Raw genomic sequence first — 15,860 nt, 5'->3', positions numbered from 1 at the left:
GCCACGAACACGCCTGCACCACGCGCAGTGTCTGGGGGCAGACGAGGCAGGTGGAACATGGCCCCGTGTTGCCCAAGAAGGGCCTACAAGGGGCAGCAAACCTTAACGCCCACCCCAAGCTGCCTGATGACGCGGCTCTTAATTTGCAACGTCAGCAGTGCAGGGATTGGAGGGAAGGGTAGCTTCATTGTTTTTTTGTTTTTCCTCTTTTTCCCTGTTGCTTCATTCTTATCAACTCAGCTGTAAAAATTAATATCATCGAGCTGCGTGGAAGGATACGCAATGTAGACTCATCTCTGGAGAGTCTAGAATGTACCTTTGTATCCCATTTAAGCAGCCACCTGGGGAGCTCGCCCATGCTGTTTGGGGCCCCTGGTAGAGCTGTCGTTTAATGAGCAGCGTGCTGGCGGGATGCCCGCTGCCGGGGAGGAGGACCCGGGAGGGGCCTGACCTTGGGAGAGGCAGACGATGGGAGAACTGCCTTCTCCAACCTGCGAGTGGTTCCTCTCTTGGTAGAGGCAGAGGCTTTCATCTTTAGGGCAGATGTTTCCTCTGGGCCGCTGAAATGATCAGGACGGAACTTTGATTCCATAAAGTGAGCTCCTCCCGCAGCTGCGGGGAGACCGGAAAGTAACCCGAATGTCAATGTTGTAAATGGGGACACCAGAGATGCATTTGTTGCGTGTGGCTATGCCCCGGCTGGGTCTCTCCTTTCGTCTCTCTCCCTCCCTCCCCGCTCCTTTCCTTGCTGACTGTGCCTCCCCTGGTCACTTTAGTCGGGCGGTGTGGATGCGGCTGACCCAGAAAGGAAGCCTCTTCCCTTGGCTGCCTCCTGAGTAATGATCCGGGTGGGAGTTTATTCAGATCTAGTTTGGGAGCTCCAGGATTCCATCCGGACCATTCCTGGGTGGGATGTATCTTTCCTTCCCACCAGCAACCCCCAAAAGCAAAGGGGGGACCTGCGGGGGTTCAAATTTAACTTTGGTTCGGTCACCTGGATTCTCTTGTTGGATTGCCATGATCTTGGAGCATCAGGGCGGTGACCACGTGGATGAGTACATGGCTCACCAAGTCCTCCTACGGTGGCCCCCATGGGCCAGAGTGGGGGATGTAATGGGTCTCTATATGTTTTATGAAAACGCTTCTCACCGCTCTTGTACCCGAGCCTTCTGGACAGAGTATGAGCAGGAGATTATCGGGGGAAAGGGTGATGTTCTAGCCACTGGGATGACAGCGGAAGGAGACTAACAACCCAGCCCCTGCGGAGGAAATATCTTAGATTTGTGCTCAGCAGTCAGCTACTGGGAAGCTGGGGACATTCGTGGGATTGGTCTTTTGGAACCACTCCTGGGGACTTCCTCTCGAAAGAAGATGCTCTGCGCATCTTCTCCCAAACTGTTGAAGGTCCTTAAATTTAACGAACTGCTGGGTCTGCCGTCCTCCGCCAGGCAGCTCTGACCATCATTTGGTCCCTACTCCCCTTAACCTCACTGAGAACTCTGTACGAAAGGCAGGAATGGCCCCAGCTCCTGCATCTCCCGCACAAAATACCGTCAGCACCTCTGGGTGTCTGGATTCTCACAGCTGTTACTCGGTCATTCCATGGGGCAGGTGAATGTCACCCGGCTGGGGGAGTGGGCACCCGGCTGGGGGAGTGGACAGACAGAACCGGTTGGACAGTCTGCCCTCAGGCGATCTCCCCCAAACCAAGGACTAGACAAGACTGATGGCAGCGGAATTGGGAACCCCATGGCTTATGACCCACTGAAGGGCCATGGGAGGTGCTGTCAACCCGTGTCCCCTGAGTGATGAAGTCCCCACTTGGGGGATCCCAACAATTGTAAAAAAAAAGTACTTTCTTTCTAGGGTCTCCATATGCACCCTTGGGACTGTACTTCTCGTGTGGAAGCCAGACATTAACCTGTGTCCCTTCTGAATACATGGTGACTTATAGCTTAGACGGCATCAAAGAGACCTTCAGGTATCTAAGTAGACATCGCTGGCACGTCGGGAACCCCCCCGATGACCGAAGCCACTTGGCACCTGTGTGTGTTCCTGCGGTTAGTTATCCCTATCATGGGGGTCCCCCACTCAGAAAAGGCAGCATGAAATCTGTCCCTGCCTTTAGCTGACCTCACCTTGCCCTGGGATCTGGAAGGCACTCATGTCAATCTCAGTTCACTGAGAGCCGAGGGTCGAGCCAGGGTTGTTTTGAATGATGGAACTGCCCCACACTTTCTCCTGGGAGGTCAAGGTGGAGCCTGTGCCGTCCCTAATACATTCTGTCTACTTGGATCACTGCCTTGGGCCAAGCGGAAAGGTCAGTATAGAACCATAAGGCGGAATCCCCCTGGCTTTCTCAGGTAGACCCTGATTAATATGACCTTTGTTCAGACGGCCGGGTCCAGGACTCTGGGGAGGGCAAAGCTGAGGTCAGTACTGCAGGTTGGTTTCCTCTTGCTGCCTGGAGCCCTGTTGATATTTGCTTCACTTAAATGTTGCATGACTTAACAGAACAGATTTGGTCCCGCTCCCTGTTGGTCAGCTTAATCAGAGTGGCCAGTGGGGTGGGGTGCTCAAGAGAAAATCGGCCAGAAGCTGAGACTAAAAAGGGTGGATATGGTCGGGAGAAAATTCTCTGCAGGCCTTTGGAGTTCCTGCCTGTTTTGTGAACAGAGGCACCACCTGCCTTTGTTCCGGGCTATGCTTTCAAGTCCCTGGTACAGCCAATAGCCTTGGAGGAGGGCGTCCCTCTGGAGAGCAGGGCAGGCAACCCCACTGTTCCTTGTATGAGATTCACCTTCCCTGGGGCGCCTGGGTGGCTCAGTCGATCGAACATCCGACTTCAACTCAGGTCATGATCTCGCAGTTCACTAGTTCAAGCCCCGCTTCAGTCTCTATGCTGACAGCTCAGAGCCTGGAGCCTGCTTCTGATTCTGTGTCTCCCTCTCTCTCTGCCCCTCCCTTGCTCACACTCTGTCTCTCTCTCTCAAAAATAAGACATTAAAAAAAAAAAGAATTTATAAAAGATTCACCTTCCCTACGCTTGGGGTTTCTCTCCTATAATACGACCCATTGAATACGCAGGCATCATTTGGCCCTTTCCATGTTGCCTTATGGGATTTGGGGCTTGGGGAACCGAGGCAAGAAAGTCTGCTATTCTGCCTCTTACTATCTCTGCGAGGATTGAAGTCTTTTGTGTCTGGCCCAGGAACCTTGACTGTAAGGTGCGCTAGCTTCTTAGCGAGTAGGGTAGACCTTGGACACCTCCCAGTCCTCGACAGCCATGATTTGGCCCGGACCACCCTTAAGTGGGGTGGGCACGTGAGTGTTATCCGTCGTGGGCATCACGGGAGGACAGAAGTCCACATCACGTGGACTGTGCCGGACTGGGCTGGCTGGTGCATGCGGGGTCACCGTCCAACGCTGTCCTTTGTCCAGCCCACAGAGTCCTTTCTGCCTATGATCCGGGAGGCTGACGGGAGAGCGCGAGCAGGGGCCTCCGGGGTCAAACCACAGGGGCTTCCACTGTGGCCCTCCACGCAGCACAGCCTCCGTTTGCCCATCTGTCAAGCTGGGCTGACGAAAGCACCTACCTCAGAGGGGGTTTGTGGGGACTAACTAGGCAGGTTTGGCACAGGATAGCTGTCGCCACTGTGGTCGTTATTCTCCTCGATAACGTTATCGCCTCGACCTTGACTCATTCTTTGTAAGCCTTGCCTCTCCCTCTTAACAGCCTGTCTGTAATCTGACTTTATCTCTTCTACACTGAAATTGGCCAATTTACGTGGCACCCCTCACCACAGCCACTGGATGTGCCTCTAATCTAATTAGACTAATTTCAATTTCCTGGATTTAATGACTTTTAATTTAATTAATTTAGAATGCAGTACACAGGGTGATTAATTAGGAAACGTTACTGCGGGATTTGGAAGGTGAGTCGCAGGATGTGTTTAAATATTGTGGCCGTGGCCGTCAGTCGTCGCTTTACACGGGAGGCCGCCCAGGCACCCCCCCCCCCCCCCCACCGCCCCCAGGAGGCACAGAATCCGGAAAACCCCGGGCGGAGCCGGGACCTGAATGGAGATCACCCGACGCCAAGCTTGGATCCTTCGTCTCTGTGCTTTCAGTGACAAGGAGCAACTCCCAGGGGAAGCGAGGGGGCGGTGGATTCTAGCGAACGTCGAGGGGGAACGAGGCAAGTGTCGCGAGCGGTGAGGACGGGCCTTGTCTTTCTGCGGAGCCATATCCTTCGCTGTGTTCTCCGTGTGCCAGGTAAATGGGCAAACCCGCTGCGATTTTGTTTTATATATATTGCGTGCTATGTTCCCTTCCTGAGTACTCGGGAGAAGGAGGAGAATGTTAACACATACGTAACGCGATGCACCGGGTGCTATTCTGAGTGCTTTTGTATTGACCCGCTCATCCTGTTGTCATAGGAGGGGGGCACACCGAGCGATTTCCATCGTCTGAAGGAGGAATCTGAGGCGCTGAGTCGGCTCTGCTGGGGAGATCTGTTCTTGCGTTGCACGAAAGGGACAGCCCCCAGTGGAGTCCCGTCTGTGGCAGGCGGGTAGGGAGACGGGTTAGGGCTGGGCATTGTCTTGAGCCCTGCTTGTCACACGCCCTCCATCTCTGAGGGGAAGAAGTAGCAATGACACCGCTCGGAGAGCCCTCTACGGGGCCGGGCTGGCCTCCTCGTGCTTGTCGTGTGTTGACTCCATACATGGCCGGCCCACCCGCTGCTCACTGAGGGGAGGATGCCTGGGGTCTGCTCACAGCCCAGCTGGGCGCTGGACCCTGGGGGTCAGGGTGAGCCACCCGCCCTCACTGCCCCTCTTCCTCTTGGCCATCGACTTCAGAAGCCATAGGCTCTGTTCGCTGGTCGGGGCTTCTGACTGCAGTTGGGTTGGGCCCGTGGAAGCAGAGCCGAGCCAGACCTTCTACCCGGAGCTGGGCCCTCTCCCCTAAAGTTCAGCTCCAATCCCAGGGTCACTTATTTTCCAGATGGGTTCATTGAGCATCTTTGGGGCTCTGACCCCTGTTCTTCTGGAATGTTGGGCCGTGACCCAAGTAAGGAAAACAGGGTGCAGACTCTACTTCCTGACGCAAGCAATGCCTGATAGGGCTAGACCCTGTTACGCAAGGAGGGAAAGACACAAGAGCTGCCTTCCATAAATGCCCTGTAGGGAATAAGGCCAATCAGTGGAAGCCAGAGAGAGAGACTCTCTAAAAGAAAGGATTTCCTTAACTAGAATGGGTTCTTCAGTAGGCCGTGAGGTACTGAAAGGGTTCAAACAGAGGCTGGTTGTCAATAATTCGCTCACCTTCTTTTTCTGGAATGTTCTTTCCTTTCCTTTTCCGCTGGTTCCCTCTCATTCAACTTTTAAGACAGCTCAGGAGTTACTTTCTGACCGACCAGGTGTTCTCTATGCTCCTGTAATGCCCTGGGCAGAACTTAGTCATGGCACTCAACGTACATCACAATGATCTGCGTATGAGTTTGTCTCGTTCACGTCGCGTCCATATTGCCCTTTAATAACCCTGCAAAGTGCATGTGGTTTCCCCTAGTTGGAGGGTGGAGACCTCAGCATGACTGAAGGTCTTGCCCATGAAGCCAGAAGGAGCCAGAGATGGTTGAGGATCTGGTTCCCAGACCTAATGTCTGCAATCTTTCCACCATGAAATACTGCTCTCCCAGCAGGGGCCCCAATTCTGTGATTCGTGAGGTCGTGGTCTTGTGTGCAAGCTGTGTGTCTGAGGCACCAGGGGCAATCTATCAAGGGGTGGCTCCTGGGCCATCTCTGGAGGTAGGTTGACCCTTGCGGACAGCCACGTAAGTACACAGACCCACCTCGTCAGCTCACAGGCGCACTCTCTGAGCCCTTCAGAGGTCACGGAGAGGCCAGGAAAAAATGAGAACCAGGGCCGCCAAAGCCTGTGTTTCTCCTGGACCTGTGGGGCTTGTTTGAGCCTGAGCCAAAGCCCCTCTTAGCGCCCGCATTCCTTGACTTAACAAAGGTGAGGAGAGCCCTACCCTGTGGTTTTAAGGCTGGATTCCATTTCTATTAAGATCGCTGAAGGCCTCGTAAGATTAACTCACGGTCGCCCCTGTGAAAGCCGATCCGAGTGGAAAATCGAGTTAGAAAATTCTGCCTTCCCTTTCCCTCACACCGCAGCAGATTAAGGGAAGGCCTGATGCTGAGTTTTGGGGATTTATGGGAATGTGCAGTTGCTGGCTGTTAAACGCGCACTCTTTGGGATGTTGGCAACCTTGCTTCCTATAAATCGTTGCTGGTATTTCTTAGCCTTTCCTTGCCAGCAACGCGGAGGCCTGCAACACCTTTTCCGTGCAGTAGCCTGTGAAAATATTGAAGCTGGGCCCAGAAAAACACCAGCATAGAAAGGGGAAACTTTGATGTTTGCTAGTTATTTTCAGACAACCCTTGCCAAATCTTAATTTTTCTAGTTTACAAGTGAGGGATTCTGACCATCTGCCTGCTGTCAACCGATGTTTGTTTGGGTGAAGATTTTATTTTTTTCTCCCAATCTAGCACTCCTGTTCTTACAAGTAGTTTATTGGACTTCATAAATGTCAGCGTTTTGCAGGCATTTTGTAAGCAGCTTATGATTTAGTATTTAATCAAAATTGAGCAGTCAGCGTCTGTAATCAATCTGAAGCGGGAGTAACAATGAGATCGCAGCTCAACATCCACCAGGACCACGATTGGTGCGTCCCAACTATCCCTGTGAGAATTATGTTTGCGTCTGAAGGGAGGGCGGTGAGTAGAACGGTGGAGGAAATACCCACCCTTCGGGCACCGATTACGTGCTCTCTTGTGTTTGTGTCAGCTATCGAGTGCCAATACTGCGTAACAAGCCATCCCAAACTCAGTGGCTTGAGTCAATAAACAGTTTCTTAGCTCCTTAATTTAAGGAGTCAGCTGGGAGCTCCTTCTGGCCTCAGCTGAGCTCCTGAAAGGTGTGGGAATGAGTCGGGCCGTTGGTTGATCTTGCCTGGCCTCATCTGGGACAACTGAGGCAGCTCAGCTCTACTCCACAGATTTCTCGTCCTCCACCAGGTTAGCTCAGGCATAGTCATGTGGTGCTGGGGGAGTGCATAAGCAAAGAAACCAATCATTCAAGTGCTCTCCTAAGCTTCTGCTTGCCTGACATGTGCCAACATCCCATGAGCCAAAAGATGGCATGGCCTAACCCTGAATCAAAGAGGGGGACAGACTCCATGTCCTTGTTGTGAGAGGTTTTTTCCAAAGTCACAGGCAGAGGCAGTGGGCACAGGGAGGGGCGGAGAACCGGGGCCCCTTGATGTGGTCTAGCCCAGTGATTCTGGAAATCCCACAAAGGAGGTGATGTTTCAACCCCAATGTCCAGAGGAAGAAAGAAGGCTAAGTGCCGAAGGCCTCTTCTGATGTCGTTACTAAATTCCTTCCTTGGTTGGTGCTACAGACTGAATTGCATCCCTCCAGATTTATATGTTAAAGCCCAACCCCCTGAAAGGGACACAGGGAGAAGGGAGGTTGTTCATTTTCGCCTTTGCTACCAGCTTCCCTGCCTCCGAGGATCAGCTCCGTGTTCTAGTCAAGTTGGTAAAAATGGTCAGGAGGAAAGAGAAGCTCGAGGGGGACACTGAGGTGCTCCTAAGAATCGGGCTCACCAGTCCCCCCGCCTCAGCCCTCTGGCTTCTCCCCTGCCCATCTCCTCCCTCCTTCTGGTTGACCCTGCTTTCGCTCCCGCTGCCTTCTCTCCAGCCCCTCCAGCCCGCCCTGCCTCCCCCATTCTCACTGCTCTGGGGGCAGCACGGCACCAATGAGAGTCAGCCTGACCTGAGCTGGACTCCACTCAATGGCTGTTTGTCCCTGGAAGTCAATAAACCCCTCTGAGCCTCTGTAAAATGAGAGGACTCGGCTTAGTGTGACGTCATTGTACAACCACACAGCCACACCCCCAGAGAACGTCTAGCTCGTGGGCACTCAATTCATATTCTTTTATCGCCCCCTTCCTCCCTACTCCTGTTGACCTGAATCTTCATGGCACTTTCCTATCCCTTCGATAATTTAACATGGATGGTTTATTAAACAGGGGCTTCCTGATGGGCTGTTACTGACCTGGCAAAGAACAGATGTGCCCTGTGAGGGTGCCCAGGCCCTGAAGGAAGCAGTGGGCGAGCCTGAAGGGATGGTGTCCTCTTGCCAGAGGGGAGTGGCCGGCGGGGGTGGGGGGAAGACCCCGATGCTGTCACCTTCATGCCTTGGGCCACCTCTTGGCATCCTGAAACGGTGGTTTGGAAGATGGGGTTTCCCCATCTTTCCCTGTGAGGTTTCTATGGAAACTGAAACAAAGCAGGTGAAATTCTCAGCGCTTCACCCCTCCTTGTTCTGCACATAGGGCTCAGGCCAGCTTCCAATCTGGGGAAGGAGGTTGGTTACCCACCTAGTCTAGCTTCGGTGCTGTGACAGCCAGGTATTTCTTCAGAACTGGTCATGTGGCTTTAAAGCATGACTATCCTAGATTCATTCCTTTGGGTGCTAAGGAGTCAATTTCTTCTTTCTTCTAAGAAAGAAGTTTCTATGATGAAAGACATGTCTTTGGGGTGGAGACGTTCGTGGACCCCTGATGGCTGACGTTTAGGAGGAGGGCACTTGAGGATCCTAGTGCTAGCTCTGGCTGTGACACTGCAGAGTGTCCCTATGTGACCGTGGATAAGTCACGTCCTATGTCTGGGCTTCAGTGTTCTCAAATATAAAACTAAGGGCTTAGGTTGTGTGGACTCTAGTATTTTGATGAGCTCAAAAGGTTAACTTTGAGGTTACTCGTGGGGTTCCAAAAGGGGTAGGTTTGATGAAGGTGTGGTTAAAAGGGCGGAAGCAGGGCAACCGGGGTGGGGGTGGGCAGAGGCAGCCTGCCTGGATGTGGCACCCGGGCTCATGCAAACCTGTTAAACTTGGAGGTTCAAATCAAGGCCTGCTCGTGGATTGATTGGCTCATTGATTGATTCATTCTCTTCATAAGACTTCCTCTGACGCTTCCCAGCCCAAAGTGCTCTCTCCCTTCCCTGACCTTCCGTGGCCCCTCCATGCAGCCTCACTGTTGTCTCTTGCAACATCTCCCCGCTATCTTTTGCTGGCCTGGCTGTTTTCCAGATGGCCCCTTGCCTCCTGTTCCATGTCCCGGCTCCCTCGCTGCCTGATCGCGTGGGAGGCTTTCCTTTCTGTCTCCACCTCTCAAAGTTCTGGCTATTGCTTAAGGGGCTGCTCAAAAGCCACCTCTTCCAGGAAGTCTTCCCAGGCATGTAATTCAAAACTCTCTTTCCAGGTGCTCCTTATTAGCACCCTTCAGTGTCTGTCCATTGACATAAGACAAGGCCAGAACTTTTAGCTTAGGTCCCGAGCCTTGTCTCTCATCCCTGCCTTCCCCGTCCCCCAGATAGGCCAGGGTGTCTCTTACCTCCACACAGAACCGAAGCTGTTTCTCTTGCCTGGAAAACCTTTTCTCCACCCTGTCCCCAGGATGTCGACACTTTAGGATTCTAAGACTCCGCTTATGTCTCCTGTACTGGTAAAGAGTTTCTTGGACTTCTCTTTTGGTCTGTATTCTGTGTTGTGCCATGCGCTAGTCTCATCCATAAGTCTGGTGACCCTGACTTATTTGCCTCTAAAGTCACAGTGCCTGGCACATAGCAAGTGCTCAATGAACATGGCATTGAAGAGTATTCTTCTATGTGTCCATCACAGCACCCAGCAGAGGCCGGGGCCCAGGCAAGTATATGGATGGGACGATTGATTCAAAGGTCTGTTTGTAGCAGTCTTGGGTTCTGGGATGGAGCCTTGAAGCTGGTGGAGCTGAGAATATGGCGCCTGCAGTGTGTGTGTGTGTGTGTGTGTGTGTGTGTGTGTGTGTGTGTGTATTCTCCGTGGGCATGCTTGTTGGGGTCTTGGTAGCCTGCCATGGGTGGGGGGAAAGCCTTAGTGCCCCAGAGGCTGATGCCTCTCCCTCGACATCCTTTTCTCCTGGACACCAGGCTACCAGCCTACCAACTCCAGAGTCAACACCGGAGACGCTCCTGGAGGACGCTCCACAGTCACGGTCACGCACAGACTGCGTTCTGCAGTGGACCAGGGCACGGTCTTGGAGCTGCGTGGTCTTGCACCGGGTACCTTAGACAGGTTTCTGATACCTCACATCCTCTGGGAAACTAGCCATGCTGGGCTTCCCGTGTGCCAGGCCTTGGGTGAGGCCTCTGGGTGCAGGATCCGATTTAATTTTCATGACCACCCTTGTTGGCAGAGGGGAAACTGAGGCACAGAGCGGTTGAGTTACTCGTCTTAGACCATGAAGCAGCCAAAGGGAGAGCAGGGGGATGGGGCAGAGCAGCCTTAGCCACAGCCCATGCTCATGGGTGCTATGCCTGCTCCTTCTCACATAATAATGCCTCCTTGAGCCACTGGATTAATGTAAACAGGTGACATTTATGGCATGACTGCCACACAGCAGGCATGCAACCAGCGGAAGCTGACATTATCAATCTCTCACTCAGGCCTCTCAATGTAAAGGTGAGGAAACCGAGGCACGGTTCACATAAGTGACTTGATGGTCACGTCGCGAGTCGGGTGAGGTCTCCTGATGGCCGGCTCTTTTCCTTATGTAAAAATGAGAAGGAAAGAGAATCTCACATTTGGGAAGAATCGAGGCAGAGAGGGAGGTGGTGGGGGACGGCGGTTGAAGACAGATGGGGAGCCAGTCCTTCCTCGTAACTTTCCCAACCACCAGTGAGGACGGTCCTGTTATCCCAATTTGCAGTCCTGCCAATCTGATCGCGGGGGGTGGGTGACTTTCCTGAGTCTGTCAGCTGGTGAAAGAGAGCAGAATTTGAACGTGGGCTTGTCTTTCTCCAAGTCCCGTGCTTTCTTCTGCATCGCTAGCCTAGGAGTGAGGTTGAAGATCAAGGTCAGAGTAGCCACAATTTGGACCGTCGCTTGTGGCAGGGAGTGGACCAGCTGCTGAGGTTGTTCCTTCTGAGTATCCGGAGAGCTCCCGGAGCTGGGGAGAGAGCGGTGTGGGGAGGAGTGGGCCCCAGGGGAAGAGGCAGCTCTTGAAAGTAGAGAGCTGCGTTTCTTTTTTAAAAAATATTTACTTATTTTTGAGAGACAGAGAGAGCACTAGCAGGGAAAGGGCAGAGAGGGAGAGAGGGAGACACAAAATCTGAAGCAGGTTCCAGGCCCCAAGCTGCCAGCACAGAGCCCCACGCCGGGCTTGAACTCACGAACCGTGAGATCATGACCTGAGCGGAAGTCAGATGCTTAACCGACTGAGCCACCCAGGTGCCCTAGAGAGCTAGATTTCTTCCTTGCAGTACTGAGGGAGCCAAGAGGCGCCATTTTGTCTCTGTGCATCCAAATAGCCTGGCTAGTGGGGTGACTTTCAAAGGGCAGAGAGTGACTTTGGACCCTCAGGTTGGAGGAAACATCTCATAAATCTTAAGTTTTATTTTGAAAATTCATGCAGAATTTGCCTTGTTTCCCACAGTATACCCACATGTGCAAGAGGAATGGCTGAATCTAACTACATGAGCCCAGCTGAGCAGCCCAGATGAGGTATGCCAAGGGACACTGTCTTGGGCCACATCCTGTTCAACACTTACCAATGGCTAGAATGGACTTACTGCTCATGGCGTCCCTAAGACAGGTTGTGTTACCCCTTTTACAGGCCAAGTGATTCCCCCATGGGGCTGAACCGCCTTGTCCCCGAGGGGCGTGTGGGAAAGTGGGAAGGGTGGACGTTTCAGGGAAGGTGAGAGGCAGGGTTTGCAAAGGCCTTGGCCAGGCTGAAATGGGCTCAAATTCATGCATAGCAAGATGAAAGGCAAGAGAGACCTTTGCTTGGGGTTCAGAATACCCACCAGACACACACAGGATGTGGGATACCTAGGTCAACAGCATAAGTGAAAGAGGCTGGGTTTTTAGTTGGCAGGAAGTCTCGTATGAGTCAACAGGGGGGAGGTGGCAGCCAGCAAAGCTAATGTCACTGTAGCATCCACCAAGTGGAGGTACAACGAGTGGGGGAGGGAGGAGATACTCCCGAGTCAGTCTGCATCCAGGAAATGGAGCTCAGGTCTGGAAACCTGAGTCAGGGAAAGGGGCAGAGAGCTCACCGGGCTCTCTGACCCAGAGGCTGGGGGTGGAGAGGTGGCTCCTGGCTGTTGCTGGACACTCTCCTCATCCTCTGGCATCCCCAGAGCGTATTAGTCTATTTCTGAACAATTACAGCCCCTTCTTGCTCTTGTCCGATTGCCTTGCCTGCCTCCAGAATACGCTACTCATTCAACTTCGGGTTTTATTCACGTAACCTGAGTACCTGTGGGGATTCCTTGTGACCTCGTTTCTACATGAAGTCACATTCAAAGAAGCCCAATCCAGCAAGCGAAAGAGAGAGCTTTCCATCTTCAGGCACACCTCTCAAAGAGATGAAAAAGAATGAGGTCCCTGTTTCCTTTTCTCTCTTACTATCTTGGGCTTCAAGTCTTCTTTAGAAACTTTGACTCTTCCAAGGCACCCCAAACCCCCCAGGCATCCATAATCGACCTGACACGCCATGACTCTCAACTTTCTGCACCCCCATTATACACAAAGGACTCAACACCTATGTCTTTTTTTTTTTTCCTTCTGGTCCCTCCTTCCCTACCCCCTCTATGTTCTTCTTGAGTTTTCTTTCCACTTCACTGCTGACCCAAATTCCTCCCTCCGACAGGGTGGGGGGACTCAGAGACTGATCTGGCAAGCCAGGATGCTCCCCCGCGACCTGGGTCTCTCCAGCACTGTCTGTCCCTTCCTTTCCTCCCAGGAACTGCGCTGGCCAAGATGGAGCTCTGAGGGAGCTGAATGAGAAGAAACAGAGCAGGCCAAGACCGCATTTTTGGAGAGTGGGGTGTGTGGGGCAAATATGGCGACGGGAGGGATGACGGGGACGTCGGGAACACTCTGCATGCAAAGTTTGTCCTCGGTGTTTGTCAGCACATGGTCGCTGTGGGTGGAAGAGCCTGGCCGCCCGTGCGTACAGATCCTACCTCAGATTGCCGTGTGATGGCTGCTTATAGTGAACAGCAGCAGACAGAGGGCCTCCCCCAAAAGTTCCCCATCACCTTGCATGGTTCATTTCCATGGCCATGGGCTCCTCTTCTCCACAGGGCTGACTCTCGTTTCTTTAATGGCATACCCTGAGATGTCCTGGGGGAAGGCTGGCTGGAGAGACAGCACTCACCACAGATTCCATGTGCCGGGCTACACTTCCCCGCCTCCTCTGCAGCTAGATTGGGGCCCCACGGCTTATTCTGCCCAATGGGCTGAGACGAAGGCAATCGCGGGTTGATGTGCCTCCTCGTTTTGCCATAGGGACTTTGGACGCCCCGTGTTCCAGACGGCATGCCAAAAGGGGGAGGGTCTCGCAACTCACGGGGCACCTGATACGCGCAAGAAATAAACTTCCATCTCAAGATTGAGATTTCAGTCTTGTCACTGCCACATGGCCTGGCCTGGCCCCGTGAATAGTCAGAGCGTCAGAATTAACGGAGTAATTGCTATTCTTGAGCTCTTTAATGTGAGGAAGGAAGAAGCTGTCTCTGGAGCCACCCGGGGCAGCTGATTGACGCTTTCCCTGACTGTCATCATCCAGCACAGATGGCACTTCCTGTTTGGTAACACCTCACGTGGGCTTCTTCATCCCCCACTGACTCTGCCAGTCACCATCCTACACAGTCAAATGTGCACAGTATTAGAAGTTTGCCAAGAACACATCCTTGTGTCTGCCAAGGAGTGTCTGTTAGAGGAAGAGTATTCTAGCAGACGATGTTCAGAGGAGAAATGGACCACCCCAGGAGGCAGCAAACCCCTTGTCTCTGAGGTGAGCACGTGGAGGTTCGATGCCCGTCGGGGATTTGGGGGGAGGGGGCATGAAGATGAGACGCCATCCCAGAAAGGGGAGGGCTCGGTGTGGGAGGGCAGGCTGGACCAGATGATTTTTAAGTCCCGTGCAACCCTGAGAGTCTCCAGCCCAGAGTCTATTTCTTTTTTTGGAAAGTGGATGAATGGATAAGTTTTGGTCACTAAGAAAGTAAAGACCTTAGGAGATCAAATAGCCTGGCTTAACGAGCAAGTAAGTATCATAACACTAACATTATCCTTGCTTAAAGGTATATGCTCATGAGATCAACGTTCTCGGCTCCCCTGAGGTCGACAAATGGTGACGAGTAGTCACAAAGGCATGTGAAGCATATCTGTAATTTACATGTCAACCGCAAGGAGAGCTGAGCTGAGGGAGGAGTCACAGCCTTGAGACAGACCAAAGTCATCATGATAACAGCCCCGTAATAAGGGCATCTGTGCTTTATCATGTGCAAAGTGTTCTCCGTGACATCCTGAGTGCTTCGAGATTACTATCTCAGAGCTTATTGTCATACATCATACATTATCATATATCTCTGAATTTATTATCATAGCCTCTGGAGGAGACCGGCTGCCATTCTCACTGTATAGATGGGCAGGGAGATTTTCAGAGATTGTTCCCACCCAGGAACACATAGCAAGTTCAGGGGGGAAATCCCAAGACTTGAACCCAGATCCTTTGGTTGGAAGTGATGGATTTTAAAATAAAAGAGCATGTCTACTCCTGGCACTAGAAGGGACCAAGCTCCATTCGCATGCTCCTTGGTTCCTGAGGGATTTCTGCTTTCTGTGTGCAAGATTGTGTGAGGCAAGGTAGAGTGAGGATAAGGATAGCCCTGAACTGCTTAGAGGAAGAAGGATTTTTTTTTGGGGGGGGGGTGGGGAAGCAATGAACTGAGGCACAGAGTGCAGGAGTTCAGACCCTAACTCTTTGACCCATTTCACATCCATGGCACCCCAGTTTCCTCATTTGAGAACGGGAAGAAAGATACTGACCCACCTTGAAGAATTTCCGTGAGGACCCCGTAAGAAGACGGGCTGAAAACATTTCGAAAACCCTACAAAGACCAAAGTTGTCATTTCAAGAAGGAATTCATTCAGCGGCAGGTAACAGGGGCACCGGCTACAGATGGTTTTAACAGATGCAGCGTTATTTTTCCCTGGACACAAGAGTAGCACAGGGCAGGGTGGCAGGTGATGGGATTATGCCGTGGAGGGCCTGGCCTTTCTGTTCTCCCTTTATCCTCTTGCTGCTACCTTATAAACACAAGATGGGTGTCCTATCTCCAGGGTTGCATGCCAGCTCCAGGCAGGACAAAGAAGGGAGACAGAGGAAGAACCGGAATGAAGAATGGGAAAGTCTTCTTAGGAATGCAATAGCTCATTGGCCAGAAGTGCAATCAAATGGCCGGGTTCTAGATACGCGGGAGGCTGGAGGCGTGAGCACTTTGTGGAGGTGTGACCAGGAACAAATCCAAGGTTTTGATGGAAACGAGGGAGAGGCTGGGACCCACAGCGGGTGGCGGCCCGCAGTGCCTGCCATGGCTCCACTACTGAGACGGGCGCTCAATTCACAGGGATCATTTGACCTCGGTCTCCGGACAGAGTGAAGGCAAAGCGGGTTGCCTCATGCCTGGAAGAAAAAATGGATCTACAGGATCCCGCTGTCAGGATGGGAAAGGGAAGTGGGCCGCGGATAGAGTAAGGCTGAGTGCGGCTGCGGGTCTGGGCATCTCCACGGTGTCTCTCCCCCCACCTTCCCCTGCCCCAGGCTCTGTTTCCTTAGCCTCCTTCCATGGGGCTGGGCCCGGGCGGGCTGAATTCGAGGAGCTCATCTCTAGCCTCTGTGTTTGTGTACGTCTCCACCCGAAGATGTCTAACCACAGACTTCCTCTTGACTCCTGG

The 15,860-nt window shown here is 52.6% G+C and overlaps 1 long non-coding RNA gene across 1 annotated transcript in view; it reads left to right on the top strand.

The window, feature by feature from the left end:
* Positions 1-9,771: 9,771 nt before the first annotated feature.
* The window catches only part of LOC122221856, a 29,608-nt gene continuing 23,519 nt past the window's right edge, over positions 9,772-15,860 (top strand). Inside the window, exons 1-4 of the long non-coding RNA XR_006203475.1 lie at positions 9,772-10,171; positions 11,545-11,612; positions 12,859-13,914; positions 14,917-15,062. This is a non-coding gene — a long non-coding RNA (uncharacterized LOC122221856). The remainder of the gene's footprint in view (positions 10,172-11,544; positions 11,613-12,858; positions 13,915-14,916; positions 15,063-15,860) is intronic.

This window comes from Panthera leo, chromosome B3 (genome assembly GCF_018350215.1).
Source record: "Panthera leo isolate Ple1 chromosome B3, P.leo_Ple1_pat1.1, whole genome shotgun sequence".
Taxonomy (NCBI): domain Eukaryota; kingdom Metazoa; phylum Chordata; class Mammalia; order Carnivora; family Felidae; genus Panthera; species Panthera leo.
The sequence above is the reverse complement of the archived record's forward strand: the minus strand, read 5'-3'. Positions and strand labels throughout refer to the sequence as shown.